This window comes from Bos indicus, chromosome 8 (assembly GCF_029378745.1).
Source record: "Bos indicus isolate NIAB-ARS_2022 breed Sahiwal x Tharparkar chromosome 8, NIAB-ARS_B.indTharparkar_mat_pri_1.0, whole genome shotgun sequence".
Lineage (NCBI taxonomy): Eukaryota > Metazoa > Chordata > Mammalia > Artiodactyla > Bovidae > Bos > Bos indicus.
The window spans coordinates 61,106,300-61,122,632 of record NC_091767.1 but is presented as its reverse complement, the minus strand read 5'-3'; positions in this window follow the sequence as shown (position 1 = coordinate 61,122,632).

The window sequence follows — 16,333 nt, the reverse complement described above, 5'->3', positions numbered from 1 at the left end:
CAAGCCCCTTCCATGTCTAAGTTGAAGTTGAACTTAGTTTACAATGGAGCGCTTTCGGCTCTTTTTTATACTATAATAGAAGACAACATTTAATTCTTTGTGAACCCTTAAGAACTGCATGCTTGCTAAAGATTGAAGTCAGTACTGGTCCTTTGGAAGCCTCAGGCAGCTACAGATTGTGTTGGGAGTCCCTGACTTCAGGTTCCTCTTCTCGCAAATTATTTTCATTATAAACTCACTGTCCATCTTTATCAATTCGTTGGCCCTTGACAACAGACTTGAAAGATAATCTTTAACATTGATTAGTTTTGCCAACATTTATTTGAACATATAAAGGAATCCTAAAGGAAATCAGTCCTGAATATTCATTGGAAGGACTGATGCTGAAGCTGATGAAACTCCAATACTTTGGCCACCTGATGCGAAGAACTGACTCATTTGAAAAGACCCTGATGCTGGGAAAGATCGAAGGCGAGAGGAGAAGGGGACGACAGAGGATGAGATGGTTGGATGGCATCACCAACTCAATGGACATGAGTTTGAGTAAGCTTCCGGAGTTGGTGATGGACAGGGAAGTCTGGTGTGCTGCAGTCCATGGGGTTGCAAAGAGTCGGACATGACTCTTTGCAACCCCATATGCTGTTGAACATATGTTAAGAGCCAGACAGTGTTAGCAATTGCAGATATAATAGTAAAATTTTTTAAAAATCTCTGGTCTAATAGAGCTAGAGTCTACCAAAGAAGCAGAATACAAATAGTTAATTATAGTCAGAGTTTGATCTGGAAAATAATTAGAAATGTTAGTTAACATTATGGTAAGTGCTAGGAAGGAAGACAGGATACAGTGAAAAGATAAAATTGGAGGACCCACTCATTTTGCAGGAAGCCCAGGTAGTGCGGTGGTAAAGATTCCACCTGCCAGTGCAGGAGATGCAGGAGACAGGGGTTCAATCCCTGGGTGGGGAAGATCCCCTGGAATAGGAAATGGCATCCTGCTCTAGTATTCTTGCCTGGAAAATTCCATGGACAGAGTGACCTGGCTGGACTTGCCTGAGCACACGTGCATACACACACACACACAGATTTTGCAGAGGAGGAAACAGGCCAAGAAATGGGCCACAGAAATTACTAGATTGTTAGGTAATGTGTATTTGTGTGGGAAAAAAAATGTTCTCTTTTAAAAAACAATATACTGAGCTTTTATCAAGTGTTAGTCTTATGTCTATAAATTTACTACATATAAACTTTGAAATTTTAACAACTATTTGAGGTTGAGAGTTTTAAAAAAGGAAACAGATTCAGAGGCTAAGTAACTTGCCCAAGGCCACAAAGTTAAGAAATGTTCCTATTTACTGTGCCCAGTTCTCCCACTATTACTCCTGCACTCAACAAAGATTTGGTATGTTCATACGCTTAAAAATGCTTCAATTACTCCTGGCAGGTTATGTCATAAAACCTAGAGTTCTTTGGATAGCATGAAGAACACTTCATGAGCTGACATCTGCCTACTTCTTCACTGCCAAGCTGAAGACTGGGCAGTTGCTGCAACAACACTATGTTCTATCCTACCTTTGCCTTTACAGAGAGCACCCCTACAGCCTATAAAGTCCACCCTACTCTGCTGAACACTGGGTCTTCAGGGAAACTTTCCAACTCAGACAGAACAAACATGCCTTCCCTGGGCTTCCCTACACTTTGGAGAAAGCTCCATCAAGGCAGTTGTGTTTCTCTTAAAATTGTCTCCTAACTGGAGGATGGGCTCCCAGAAAACAGAAATAGATGTTTTGTCTTTGTATCTTCACCAGCTAACATAGTGCTTGACAGAAAACACTCAGCAATGGTGTTAAAGGAATATGGATATGGATCCAGCTGTTGGTTCAATGGGAAACCTTGTCATGACTCCAAATAACTGGAATGCAGTGTAGTGCTCCATGATACTAAGATGATATAAAGAGCTACAGGGAGCCCAGGGATGTGGAGATTTCTAACCAATGAGAGTAGTGTATATATACACACAGCCTGCCTTTACATGGTGAGATCTCATTTAGATGGCTCATTAGAAATCATGAGAATTAGTCTCCTATTGTGATGGGGAAACTGAAACCAACAAGGGAAGAGATCTGCTGAGAGTCACCTGGCAGAGGCAGAACTGTATGTGTCATCCAGGTCTCTGAGGCTCTCCCCACACATAGTATTTCTCTTTCTACCTCACACTGTCTCTGGTCCACACCTCTTGAGATCACAGGTGGCAGCATGCATGAATATCCTGGAGCCTCTCTTACAGAGAATGTTCTAAAGAATCCATTTATTTGAGAAAGGAAGCACCTGCTTTCCCCAGGGCAATGGCAGTACTCCATCAACAGTGAGCAGCTAAACTGGGGTAACCAGGACATGGCAGAAAGCTGCTACAAAGGGCAGGCAAGGTGGGGGGATATAGGGGGAAATGGGTGAGGGACCAGGACATGGCAGAAAGCTGCTGCAGAGGGCAGGCAAGTTGGGGGGATATAGGGGGAAATAGGTGAGGGACCAGGACATGGCAGACAGCTGCTGCAGAGGGCAGGCAAGATCGGGGATATAGGGGAGCAGGATCTGGGTAAGTGACTTGTCCTTACCCTTCCATTGCAGACAGAGGTGCTACCTCCTTTATTTTCTTCTAGTACCTAGAACCTCTGAAAAATCACTAATCATTTTGACCTTTTACCAGTTGCCTTTCCATTCCTATCCTTTCATGGAAAGTCTACCATGTAACAGGCCCTTGTGAGCCACTTAGGTGTATTGTTTCTCAGATATATTGTAAGGGAGTATTAGCCCATTTCATTAGTGTGGAAACTGTGAGTTGGTGAGGTCATGTTACTTCCTCTAAATTGCACAGCTGGGATTCAAACTCAAGTCTTGTGTCAATCCAAAACCTATGGTCTTTTTCTATACCCAAAGCTGCCATTCAAAACTAAACTCCTCAAGGGTGAAGATTGTGATGAACTGCTCCTGTCTTCCCAGCACTTAACCCAAGGCAGAGTACCCAGAGATAGCAAGTTCCCAGAGATCGCTTGTGGATGAGTGGATTCAGTGTGGAATGTTTGCCAAATGAAGACCTGGGTGCAGTTTGAACAGTGTTATGAAACAGCAAAGGAGGGAGCAGCTGACTGCCTAGGGTAAGTAAAGAAGCCTCCTTCTGCAGCGGAGGGGGCCAAGTAAGTGGTTAGTAAAACAAGTCCAACATCCTAACTGCAAAGAACACCAACAGGCCATTCACAGAAGAAATCCAAAAGGCTGTGAACTATAATCAGAGGTATTCAGCATCACTAATAATCAGAAAAATGCAAATGACCTCATACACTGTGGACAGAAATACCAATTGGAAAAGCCTTTTAAGGGAGCTAGTTGACAGGATCCATCAAAATTGTGAACTATGTTCTTAAATATATGTAGAAAGATTGTGATAGAAAGAAAGGAAAACAACATAAATACTCATCAAAGGTTTAGTTGTTCGGTCGTGTCCAACTCTTATGACCCCATGGTCTACAGGCTCCACTGTCCATGGGATTCTCCAAGGCAAGAATACTGGAGTGATTTGTCATTTCCTTCTCCAGGGGATCTTCCCAACCCAGGGATTGAACCCGGGTCTCTTGTGTTGCAGGCAGACTCTTTACCAACTGAGTCTTAGGGCATGAAATAAACAAGGATATAGCTATACTATTTTTTTTTTTTATATTATGCTGCTTTTAAAAGAACGTGATAAATCTGAATATACTTACGTAGAAAGATCTCCAAGACATACAGTTAAGTGAAATAGACAAATTGCAGAGCAGTAGGTATATTATGAGGAGAAGGCAATGGCAACCCACTCCAGTACTCTTGCCTGGGAAATTCCATGGACAGAGGAGCCTGGTAGGTTACAGTCCATGGGGTCGCAAAGAGTCGGACACGACTGAGCGACTTCACTTTCACTTTTCACTTTCATGCACCGAAGAAGGAAATAGCAACCCACTCCAGTATTCTTGCCTGGAGAATCCCAGGGATGGGAGCCTGGTGGGCTGCTGTCTATGGGGTGACACAGAGTCGGACACGACTGAAGTGACTTAGCAGCAGCAGCAGCAGGTATATTATGAACTCATTTTTGTTATAGTTTATAAAGATTCTGTGTGGCTATATATAGATATGTCTTTATATAAATGCCTAGAGAAAATACTAGATGGATGCCAATCTATAACAGTGATTACTGACTTCTGAAGAAGGGAGTGGGAGTGGAAGGGAAGAAAGAGGGGCTTTCACTTAAAGTGAGAGAGAGATGTAATTCACTGGGAAGAACACATCACTTCTGTGGTACTCCTACCAAAGCGCATAAGCTGAATATAATCATGAGGAAACTGTGAGACAAAAACAAATGGAGAGATATTCTACAAAATACTTGACCCTTCAAACATTTCATAAATGTCAGTGTCATAAAAACAATGACAGAGAACTATCCTGCATTAAAGGAAAATAAAAGAGACATGATACATAATAAATTCAATGTGTGATCTGGGACTTTCTTTTGCCATAAAGGATATTATTGGGACAATTGGCAAAATCCAAATAAAGCTAGATTTGATGACACTGCTGTGTAGCTGTTTCTTCTGATTTTTTTTTTTTTTTTCCTGGATTTGGGCCCCATACCCCACAGTCCATTATATTTGTATTATAGTTATGTAAGAGAATGTGTGTGCTCAGTCACATCCGATTCGTTGTGACCACATGGACAATAGCCCACCAGGCTCCTCTGTCTGTGGGATTATCCTGGCAAGAATCCAGGTGTGGGTTGCCATTTCCTCCTCTGGGAGATCTTCCTGACCCAGAGATGAAACGCTCGTCTCTTATGTTTCCTGCATTGGTAGGCAGCTTCTTTACCAGTGAGCCATCTGGCAATCCCTGTGTAAGAGAATGTCCTTGTCTTTTTAGACTGTATAATCTGAAGTACTTGCAGTAAAAGGACATCATGTCTGAAACTGATTCTCAAGTGATTCAGAAAAAAATTGTGTTGGAGGCAAAGGAAAGGAAGAGAGAAGGGAGAATGATAACACAAATGTGATAAAAAGTTAACATTTGGGGATTCTGGGTAAAAGGTATTTGAGAATTCTTTGTACTCATTTTGCAATTTATATTTAAGTCTAAAATTATGTCAAAATATAAAAGTAAAACTGAAAAGAAAAAGAGTTTACTAGATAGAGAAGGCAGGAGGATCTTCTGGCAAAGGAATAAAATAAGCAAAGAAAACTGGTAAGTGTGACTCTCACACTGAGAAACAATCAGTGACTCCCACTGTCTAGAACGTGGCATGACATGGGGAGATTGGGAGATGAGGGAGGGTAGGAATGATGAGCAACATAATCCCCAAATGGACCCAGTTCCCTGCTCCCTAAGATTAGAAAAGAAGATTAAGCCTTCTTTATGGGGGGCTTGCCTGGTGGTCCAGTGGTTAAGACTTCCAATGCAGGGGATGCAGGTTTGATCCCTGGTCAGGGAGCTAAGATCCTGCATGCCTCTCAGCCGAAAAACCAAAACATAAAACAGAAGCAATATTGTAACAAATTATACAAAGACTTTAAAAATGGTCCACATTTTAAAAAAAAGTACTTAAAAAAAAAAAAGCCTTATTCAAGCCCTGAAAAAAGAAACTTGAGTTCTTATGGCTACCCTGTCATTTCATTGACAATTTCTCTTCATCCAGTGACTGTAGAATAAGAAACTCTAGAACAGTGGCTCAAAGGGACATCTAGGACAACAGGTCCATCGTTTTACAGAAGGGAAATCTAGGACCCAAAATGAAGTCCGAGTTTGCAAGTACCCAGTGAAAATGTTAGCGCTGGCTTCCAGTTCATAGTCCGTCATTCTTTCAGCTGCACCCAATTCTGAAAGGTTAAAGCAGAAATAGAGACTGGTAAGTGAAATGACTGAATGTTACCCTTTAAAGTTGGGATGTTTTTCATTTGCCAAAAATAATAGACAACGTCAGTACAGTTTTAAAATGTAATTATAGAAACTGTAACTTAAAGCCCAAATGGGAAGCGATATTAATTCAGGCTCCTAGTCTGAAGCAGCAATCAAGGTGATTCTCAGGAATTCTCAATGACATTGGTACCCATCTGGATTTGTTGAAAAGTTTAACATCCTTTTTTATTATTCATGATTTTTCAGTTCTTCAAATTGCAAGGTGACGGAAAGAGCACACAATTTTCATCCAGGCTATGAAATCATTCCTGAAAATTTAGACATTCATATCAATGGCTTTTAATTTTTCCTGGAGACTGCTTTTCCTTATAAAATCATGAAATTTTAAAAATATATACCATAAATCAAACTATGTAAGTAATAATAGTCTCACTATGTTAATATTCTAGGGATAGGGAGCTAGTATTTCAAGGATCTACTCTCATTCATTATTATTCCTAGTTGGATTTGTGCCTCAAGGCTTATATCTAAGTGACTGTATAATGAACATTGACTAGCAAGACTTTTGAGATCCTAAGCTATTTAAGAATCATCAGATTCCATAAAAGAAATCTCAAAGCATGTCATCAATAATATGAGGTTAGGGACTTCCCTGGTGGTCCAGTGGTTAAGACTCTGAGCCCCTACTGCAGGGGGCATGAGTTCAATCCCTGGTGAGAGAAGTTCTGTTATGGAGAATATACATGGAGAGTCTTTTGAGGGTCTTAGAAGAACAAAAGTAACATTAAGGTTTGAGGGATTTTAGTACTTTCATGCATTGGAGAAGGAAATGGCAACCCACTCCAGTGTTCTTTCCTGGAGAATCCCAGGGACGGGGGAGCCTGGTGGGCTGCCGTCTATGGGGTCGCACAGAGTCGGACACAACTGAAGCGACTTAGCAGCAGCAGCAGCAGCAGTGTGTTTTTAAGAGAGACCTGAGCATGTTTGTAGCTGTGGAAAAATAGAAAAGAAACTGGAAAGGCAGGGAAGACTTGAAAATGATCAATCCGGTGACCTGCCAAGGCAGACAGGAGAGGATTGGGATTGACAGTTTCTCAAACTTGTAATGTGCACACAAATCACTTGGGGATCTTGTTAAAATTCAGATTCTGATTTAGTAGGTCTGGGTGGGGCAGAAGATTTTCCATTTCTAACAAGATCCCCGGTGAAGCTGATGCTGCTGGCCTGTGAACCACACATCAGGTAGCAGACGGTTAGAGTTCTGAATTGTAATTGCGCGTTCATTTGTATTTCCCTCCTGACCCAGAAGTGGAATCCTTCCAGATAATCCCTATTGCCTAACACAGTACCTGTCATAGAAAAGTTTGTTGAAAGCATTGAATGTATGAAGATGTGCATCTGCCATTATCTGTAATTACGGAAAAATGAGGAGGAACCCTAAAAGTCCAATGACACAAGAATAGATAAGTAAATTTTAGCACAAGTATACTTTGGAATATCCTTAAGTAATTTAATTGGTCTTTGTGAAGCCTATATGATAATATGGGGAAATTTTTATGATAAAAAACTTAGAAAATGTGAATTTTTACTTATATGATAGCCACTGTATGAAATTATGCATTTGGGCAAGGTATTTGTTGATGTTATAAAAATTCAGGTGAAAAATAACTTTTACATATGAAAGAAATCCAACGTGGATATTCTAACTGTAGAAAATAAAAATAGATGAGTAACTCCTCCCACTGTTGTTTTGATTGGGTTTGTATATATGTTTAAATATATATGTATATATTAACTTTTCTTTGTACAGTCATTCTTTTATTCTGACTTGAAAGCTTTCTTCCTTTGTCTCTTCTTTCCTTCCTTTTCGTTCCTTTCCTTTTGCTTCCCCTCTCCCTCCCTCTTCTTAAGACATCTCTCCCTTAAGGAATTCCCATTCCCAGTGATATCTCATCAAAGGAGCACATGAATAGCTGACATTATGTAATGCTTTGACATGTGGCATTCCCAAGGCATTACCCCACCCCTGATGCAGAATAAGTTGTCAGAGCATGAAATTGGTATTTTTACATATTCTTAATGTACAGATGTCAGTCTGAAAACCATTCACTAGTATTATGATTACATTCTTTGTCTCATTTTCTTTCTATGCCAAGATCTGTTCTTGTGATTTCTTTTCTTCTGGGAGTTTCAAAGAGGGAAGACAAAACTTTAATAATCCAGCTTATTGATTCTGCCAAAAAGGTAAAAGTAAACTTTTAGGTCTCATTTTTGGCAACAATACTGCTGACACGCTAGCAAAGATGTAGCAAGAAAGACCAGATGCAAGCAGGAAATATTTCCAATCAGTGGCCCACTTGGTTCCTCAGTGTGTTACAAATCAAATCTACTTGCAGTTTACAAGCTTGTTAGTCTTTTAATCACAGAAATGAATGACCTAGGCTTATGGAAAAAATAGCATGTCTAAAAACAGGAAATATACAAGGTAAGAATGGAAGGGATTTAGGGACAGTCCTGATCATCTTCCATTATACTCAGTAATGCCCCTTCAGATCCCTGACTACAGGCATCCAGTGTCTGTTAACACCTTCAGTGATGGACATCTCACTACCTCACAAAGCAATCTGCTGCATACTTGGACAGCTGGTAAATGCTGTCTAGCATTCTTTTCCCCTTCTGATAACAGCACCAAGTTGCTTGGGGGAACAGCTACTTCTTTATGCCAAGTGGTTCTACCAGGATGTGGGTTTGCCCTCACATCCCTCCTGGCCTCTCCTCTGCCCTTCTTTGTATGGCAGAGAGGAGGGGACTAACCCCAGAAGTCCTTAGTCCCAGACTCCCATGTTAGCTGAGTTTTGGTGGGTCTGATCAATGGGAGGCATTGGCAGGAGATTGGAGGGGGAAGAAAGGGAGAAGCCAAGATATTTGTGTCCCCCTCTGTATAGGGAGAGATGGATTCAGAGTCCTGTACTGTAGCTGCATTTCTTCCATGGCTTAGATCCAACTCCCACTGCACAGACCCACCGTGGTCCACTGGGTGACCCCTCCAGCACCATCACCTCTCATCCCTTCAATTTAGAATTAGCAATAGCCTGCTAATATCTGGGTTGCTTCACTATTCTCATGAAGGCTCCTGAAGCCTTTCCATCCATTGTGTATAACCAATAAATTCCCTCTATTCAGAATACTTTCTGTTTCCTAGTTGGATACTATCTGATATGGTTTACATGTGACCAGGCCTGACAATCAGCTCCTATTTCCAGCCAAGTGGTTGGCTTGGTTCTGGGCATTGACCTATAAAAGTCCTTCTCTGAGGCTGTGTATATGCTTTTCAATGAGGTTCACTGAGATTGGGTAGAGTAGGAATTGAAGCTATGTCTGCGATGCCCAGCTGCACAGTGAGAGAACTAAGCTAGTACAAAGCCAGAACCAGCAAGGAGTGGTGAGACATCCAACAACACCCTCAAACTCTACCCTGAACTACCCATTTACATCAACTCAAATAGTCTCTTTTTTTCCTTAGGTTTCCTTGATTTGGGCTTCTGTGTCTTATTTTCCTTGATTTGGGGCTCACAGCCCCCAAGTAAACCTCACAGTGACAGACTTAGTTGGTAGAAAAATATTTGAGGAATATTCTACTTAGTTGGTAGAAAAAATATTTGAGGAAGCTCAACTCTACTTCTCCATAGCCTCCCCCATCATCAGCCTGATTCTCAGTTCTGGGGAGTCCAATATTCTTGGCTCCTTCCCATCTATGCAGCTCTTCTGACCTCCAGCATGGATCCAGGCCACCCTATTTTCCCCTGCCCCAGATCCCTCTTCCTTCCCAGTATCTGATGTCTCTCCTGGTTCCCGCTGCTTCTCACAGTCACTCTTCAGACCTGCTGCTGACTCATCCTTGCTGCTCTTCTCTGAGATGTGCAGTTGGCAGAAGATTCTGACTCCAGGAACTAGTCAGAAGGTCTCCTGACCCTCCCTGTCAAAGGGGCATTTGATGACTCTAAAGGCAGCCTTTGTGTTTCCCTCACCTTCCTCTTCGCAGGACCTCAGACCCCTCCGTTATGTCACAGAGAGGTCCCTGGGGAGAGATGAAACTGCCAGCTGAGCAGGGACCAGGCCACAAACGGCCTTGAATATCATGCTAAGGATTACTCTGATGAACCAGAGAAGCATAGAAAAGTCTTAAACAGCATCTTACTTTTCTTCATTGTAAGCCCACATCCCCAGCTATATCCTTTTCAGAGCATCAAAGGAATAAACATTCTCACTTCTGTCTTCTCCTGTCCTCTGCTTTCTATCTGATGCCTCTCATTGGCTGAACCAAAAAAAAAAAAAAGTACAAGGACAAGAAGGTCTGGTTGATGGCATCTACAGAGGTTGGCCTGTAAGGGCACCCAGCAGAGGCGAGGTTAGAGAGTGGGTCTGGAAGAACATCCATCTCTCTTGAAAACATGAAGCACCCTCTGAAAAAGGGTAAGAATCACAAATATAGAAAAGAGAGAGATTCTAGATATGAAATTCTGTCTAGAGCATTTGAACTGGGCCTTGAAGATCTTTGACAGGTGCAGATAAGAAAAGGATCCTCCAGGAAAAGGAAGCAGAAGTTCAGGAACCAAAAGCTCTCAGTATAGCATGGCCAGAGAGGAGGACAATAGACAAGAGAGAGGAGGAGTGTATGTTTACTGGAGGGTGGCATCCAGAAGAAAGGTGGGATAGGCACAAAGGTAGATGGGGCTAGACTACAAGAGCCCAGACTCTGGAGCTGGATTCCTTGCTTCAAATCCCAGCTCAGCAATTTGCAATCTGTGACCCTGAGCATGTTACTTAACCTCTCTGCTTCAGTTTCCTTCTCTGTAAAATGAGGATGATGCTAGTATGTACATGATAATAAATGCTTTGCAAGATTGTTGTGAAGACTGAATGAATGAAAATATAGGAAGCACTTATATAGAATACGAGCTTCCCTGGTGGCTCAGCAGTAAAGAATCTGCCTGCAATGCAGGAGACACAGGAGATGCAGGTTCAAACCCTAGGTCAGAAAGATCCAGAAGGGAATAGCAACCCACTCCAGAATTCTTGCCTGGAGAATTCCATGGACAGAAGAGGCTGGCGGGCTATACTCCATGGGGTCTCAAAGAGTTGGACACGACAGAGCAACTAACACTATATAGAATATAGAACAGAGCCTAGCAATACATGGGTGAGTGTTAAATATTAAGTGTTAGCTGCTGCTGCTGCTGCTGACATTATGAGGGCTACCTGCATTTAGTGCCTAGGGTACAGTTCCTAGAATAACCCAAGATCTCAGAATGTTCCTAATGCAACCCGTGCAACAGATTCTGCCTCCTCAGCATCACCTGGCTTGTTCACATACCCGTGAAGTAGTATGGAGTAAAGCCATCAAGAAAACTGCATTACCCACTCTTGTTTCAAGACAACCAGGTAGTAATTCATTGGAAAATGTTGAGGACACAGGCCTGGGGATCAGGAGACCCAGGTTCCAACCTGAGCTCCGCCGCTAATTCAGTAGGTGACCTTGGGCACGTCCCTTCCGCTCTCTGGACTTCAGTTTTTGACCCTCTGTAAAATGACGGGGGAGGATTATGATGATGTCTTAGGAGCTCTCTTCCAGCTCCATCATTCTGTGATTCTAAATCCCTTTATAACAAACTCTAGGAGAGGAGATTTGCTCTTGCAAATGGAGTGTAAAGTTAATCCTGCCTGTGCTGAGGCTAACTAATGTGCCTGTGTGGTTTATCCTACTTCATTAAACCCGGCCTCCCCACAGAGCAATGCACAAGGCAGCTCAGGCAGGTAACACTGAAGTGTTACTGAACTGGGGCTCTTCATGGAAAGTGATTTCCCCACTCTTTCTCAGGTTTATCAACACAAAGCCTGTAGCCCCCATTTTCCACACTGTTACTTTGCCACATGTGTGGATTCAGACCTGATCATAAGTATGGCAGATTGGGTCTTGAAACCACATTTGTGTGTGCCCACCTCACCCTGCCGCCACCAGCTGCAGGCAATGCCATCATTTTTCATGTGAAGAAACCAGAGCTCAGACAAGCTATGGGACTTGCTGGTGAAGGCACAAGGGCTGATGTCTGAGGTAGGAAGGGAGGGCAGTGCTGCTGTTTGTAGAGTGAATGCTCACTAAATAGTGGGAAAAAAAAAAGGAAGGTAATTGGGAAGCTCTGAGGTTATGTCCCCAAGTGGAAAAACTTCCCCTAGGATCTTTATACTTTGTAAAAGATTCCCAAGTCACTTTTCCCTAAGAAGAACAGAGTCTTTTTCTTTTTTGAGAAAAGTATTTACTGAATTTGTTACAATATTGCTTACGTTTTATGTTTTAGTTTTTTGGCCACAAGGCATATGGGATCTTAGCTCTTTAACCAGGGATGGAACCCGAACTCCTGCATTGGAAGGTGAAGTCTTAACCACTGGACCAGCAGGGAAGCCCCAGCAGAGTCTTTTTCTAAGACATTCTAGATTGTCTCTTGAGGACAAAATTGAACAGTAACCATGTTGGACTCCCTCAGTTTTCCTTCTTTAATTGTGACAGATACTGAAAAATGTGCTTCCCTGGTGGCTCAGATGGTAAAGAATCTACCCACAATATGGGAGACTGGGTCCAATCCCTGGGTTGGGAAGATCTCCTGGAGAAGGGAATGGCAACCCACTCCAGTATTCTTGCCTGGAGAGTTCCATGGACAGAGGAGCCCGGTGGGCTACAGTCCATGGGGTCGCAGAGTTGACATGACTGACTGACTAACACACTGAAAAATACATAAAGAACATGTGTGTAGTTTAATGAATGAAGCAAATGCTGGTAACCCCTACTCCAGTCAGGAAATAAAGTATGACATTGGGTAAAAGAGGAAACACACAGAGTATACACCCAATATGATCCCATTCATATGAAGTTAGAAAACTGACAAAGAGCTCTGTTTGGGCAAAGGGACCAAGCTGTTAGCTCACTCCTATGCAGTCTGTGATGTGACAAGCCTTCTCCCTCCACCTCACTGAGCACGGACCCCACTGAGGACCAAGAGGCACTGAGTGTTAGGGCTGGAGCCTAACATTCAGTGCCTCAGGTGACTTTCACTCACTCACCTGTTCATTTATTCCTCAGATGCTTTGTGGGTCTCACTATCAATACACAGGGGCATCTGGGCTGAGAATGGCGGAGAGTCTGCTGCTGCTGCTGCTAAGTCACTTCAGTCATGTCCAACTCTGTGTGACCCCATAGACGGCAGCCCACCAGGCTCCTCTGTCCTTGGGATTCTCCAGGCAAGAACACTGGAGTGGGTTGCCATTTCCTTCTCCAATGCATGAAAGTGAAAAGTGAAACTGAAGTCACTCAGTCGTGTCTGACTCTTCACGACCCCATGGACTGCAGCCTACCAGGCTCCTCCGTCTATGGGAGTTTCCAGGCAAGAGTACTGGAGTGGGTTGCTGCCTGGAGATATAGATCCTTCCACAAAGGAGAAAGAAAAGCTGAAATGAATTGGGTTTCAAATGGGGGGAAAACAATGAGGGACTTGGAAGTGCCAGGCTGTCAGCCCTCTTGGCTCTTATTCAGGAAAGTGCCAGATAGAGCAGAACCTACCATGAGGGAGGGGCCAGAAGAGGTACTCTTGGCCTCAGAAAGAATGAGTAGGTTACTGCAGATGGCCGCAACCAGCCTTCATGCCAATCTCTGTTTTTGAAAGTGAACTAGATGGCAGTTTATATGCAGATGGAGATTCCCAATGGGGTCAGAAATTGGGCTCTGGAACATCAGAAAGGAAGGACCTTCTGACATTGCCTGGTTCAGAGACCTTGTTTTGTGAATGAAGAGACAGATTCAGAGTGTAGTGACGTTTGGGCCTTCATCTGTCAAAGAACTAGAATCCAGGTTCCTGGCACCATAAATGGTTCTTTTTCTTGGCTCAGATGAAAGCAACAGTATTTTCCAAGATGGGTTTTTAGAATCATGGGGTTTTATGGCCATGAAATCAGGAAGAAACAACCTAAGACCTGGAAAAGATCTTGGTAATCTGTCTAGTCCAGTGAGGATCAAACCAGACTAGTCATCAAATCACCTGAGAAACTTATTTTTTTAAGTCTTATTTAAATTTGTTACAATATTGCTTCTGTTTAATGTTTTAGTTTTTTTTAACAGTAAAGTATGCGGGAATCTTAGCTCCCTGACCAGGAATAGAACCTGTGTCCCCTGCACTGAAAAGCAAAGTCTTAACCACTGGACCACCAGGGAAGTCCCTGAGGAACTTATTTTTTAAAATACAGACCCTGGGACAGTGACCCTTAGAAACTGGAGTTTTAAAGGACTGGGATTTAGTGAAACAGCTTGGCCACCTGTGTTCTTTTAAAGACCCCCCCCCCCCCAGTTGATTCTGATGGGACATTCACATGCCTAGAAAACTCTGTCCAATTGACAGAGGGAGAAACTGAGGCTCAGATTAGGGGAGGCAGAGTGACTGTCCAAGGTCACATCTCATTTCACCACGAACTCTTCAACTTTCCAGAGATAGCTGGTCCAGGCTGCATATGAGCGTATATATTAATAGCATATCCCCTCCACTATTGTTTTCCTGGTTGACACCTTTTTTTTTGCAGCAGCAGCTTAAAAGATTCCTAGCCAAGCTGCAAGGCACTCAGATTTGTGCAGTGTTTACAATGACTTTGTTGTTCATTAAACAAATTTACCCAGACTAACCCAACATGAAAGAAATCATCTTGTTTACAGTGAAATCCTGACACAAATACGTGTAACAAAGACAGACAAACACACATAAACCTGTATGCCAAGTGGGACATGATTTACTGCCTCATCCAATTTTTCTCATTAGAACTTGTTTTATTTGAACATGACTCAGTACCCCGTGTAAATGCGAGGTTGTTAATCTTATTACTATATGGAAAACAAATTAATTAGTATGCATGCTATTGGAGATGAGTTGTAAGGTTGGTGTTGGAAAGATTAGGAAAATACACTCATTACTCCAAATGATATCTGATATACATGTCTGATTCCACTTTAAGACTGGTTCTGATATATGGGCAACCAATATAGCTAATAAAAATGAAGCTTTTGTGCCTAGCATCTAAATGTTGATATTGGCCAGATACAGATATCCAGGGCTTCTTTGCTTTAAAACAAAGGTCAGTGTGATGAGTAACAGCTTGGCGCTATCCCTCAGCTGAGACTCTCCTGCCTCAGTTACCTTCCCAGGTTACAGCTCCTACCCCAAACCACACCTACCTGAGAGGGATCTTTTCTTTCTTCCACATGCCCACCACACTTTGTGTGTTTCTCGTGAGCAATTCCTACCTCTTTTAGGGATCATAATGAAGATACCTCATTTTTTCCAGGAATCTGTGTGCCCTTGAGGGTGGAGACTATATTCCAGTTGGAGATTCAAATATTGATCAGAACACCATGCTACAGAAACAAACAATGGGAAAGTTCTTTATGTACCAGCATGTGACACCAAGCTATATTGTTAAGTGTACACTGATGAACTACCTCTGGATGTATTCTGGGAACACTGATTGCCAGATTGGGATGGGACCTGAGTGGTTGAGGGAACAGATAAGAAGAGGCTCTTCCTCAGATTCCTTTTGTACCTTTGAAATTTGAGCCATGTGTATGTACTGAGTCGAAAAATACATAACAAATATTAAATTTATACATAAGATCTAGTAAAAAAAAATATTTGCTCAAAAACCACCTAAAAAATCCCACCAAAATAAATAAATAAAAGCAAATGTCATTTGGAGTACTAAAGACTTTTAATTAATAAACTTGTTTTTTAACTCGATATTACCAGACTTATTTCACCATGGAGCTTCAAAAGAAACATAAGGTATCCAGTGTTTCCCAAATAGTTTTGACTCTGAAATAGTCACAGTATTACTAGCTCAGAAAACACAATGGACCCACTAATGTGCTGAGGCAACATTTTAAACCAGAAGGTAGAAAATGAGGTGGATACTGACTCTGCTGCCAACTCTGAATAAACCTGAGCAAGTCCTTTCTCCTCTCAGGGACTCAGCTTTGTCATCTCTAAAATAAGACAAATGGATGAGATTATCTCTGATGTTCCTTCAAGCTCTGAAGTTCAGAGTTTCTCTGGCAAGAATATACCAAAGATCTCCCCCAAAGTGAGCCCATGCTTTGAGTAGCAGTTGGAAGCAAGAAGGTCTATGATGCTTGCTTAAAAAGAAATTACAAATATGGGATTTCCCTGGAAGTGCAGTGGTTAAGACTCAGTCTGGTCCAGAAACTGAGATTCCTGCTACCAAGATTCCTGAAAGCCACGCAAAACAGCCAAAGGAGAAAAAAAAGTTGCAAATTTACTTGATGTGGATATATTTTCCCAGCTTCTCCAAAAACCCG